We start from the raw sequence: 1,332 nt of genomic DNA on the forward strand, positions 1-1,332 counted from the left end.
CACAATAGTTAAATGTACAAAATAATTGGTGTGAGTATGGGAGAGACATGAAGAAAACAAAATGGAAAAAAGATGTGGACCCATAAGGAAGTTAAAAACCTGCCTAGTTTTGCCTTCTGTTAGCCCCGTTGACACATACTCTTGATTCAAATGATTAATTATAGAACAAAATGTGTTTTCTAAAATTTGTGTAATATAATTTTGTATCTAATTACAGAAATAACTTAAAAAGATCATGTCTTTTATTTTCTTCATGACTAGGTACATATTTAGTGCTTTAAGAGAAAATTATGTCTTCATTCAATAAACTTGGAGGGAAAATATCCAGTAAACTAAATAAAAAGGCATACCACATATTTTGTTTAAATAATGAAAAATAATATAGTATAATTATTATATTTTAAATGGTCAGTAATATTCAATCTAACCATATAAAGATTTGAGAAATGAGTACTAGAGTTCTTAAACAATTTTTAAAAGATATCAGAAGCACAATGAGAAACACAACTATGTGAGATAAGTCTAGTTAGAAATTTAATATATTAATATATAGTATTATTTTTTTTTCTAATTTATAGCAATTAAATCCATTGTGACTCTAGAGTTTTTACTTCGTTTCAATAAAAAAGACAAATAATATTTTGGATGGGAGTGGATTTTCTACATTTAATACACATCCTGTCTTGTCTTTTATCTAGAAAGTCAAGATTCCTTGTCTAAAGAATAACAGCTCAAGCAACAGAGAAATTGATCATGGCAGTTCTAGTGTTGTAGGAGATGGTTTGTGTGGGAGTATAGGGGTTTTCAGAGAAGAGGGTCATACAGAGTGGAAGAGAAAAAATATATATATCCTTTCTTGTTTATCAGTGCTTCCATTGTCCTACTAGTCTTAATTTTTCTTAATTGCATTTCTAGAAAGACCAAGAAGTCTGATTGCTGATACTTGAATGTTATAGCAACAGTTTCTCATTCCCTCAGAATATGCAGTGGCATGAGGCAAAAGCACTTAGTGGGAAACTTGAGATATCTTCCAGCATGTCTCATCCAAACTGGCAATTATAATTTTAGGTTAATCTTGTAGCTTCTAATACATGCCTTATTATTTTAGATAAGGAGAAAAAAAATTAAAGGTTATATCCACTTTAGCAGTTGTCAAAATTTGCTACAAAATTACCCGAGCAAGTAATCTTTGACAATCATTTAGAGAGACCTAATATCATTTCCCCCTATACATATGTATTTCTTGAAATTTGGGTGGAAAAATATCTTGAACATTTTGAAATAAATGTAAAATCTGTGTGTGACTAACCTATTGAGATCCATCATATTATG

Source organism: Pteropus alecto, unplaced genomic scaffold, assembly GCF_000325575.1.
Source record: "Pteropus alecto unplaced genomic scaffold, ASM32557v1 scaffold171, whole genome shotgun sequence".
In the NCBI taxonomy this organism is placed as follows: domain Eukaryota; kingdom Metazoa; phylum Chordata; class Mammalia; order Chiroptera; family Pteropodidae; genus Pteropus; species Pteropus alecto.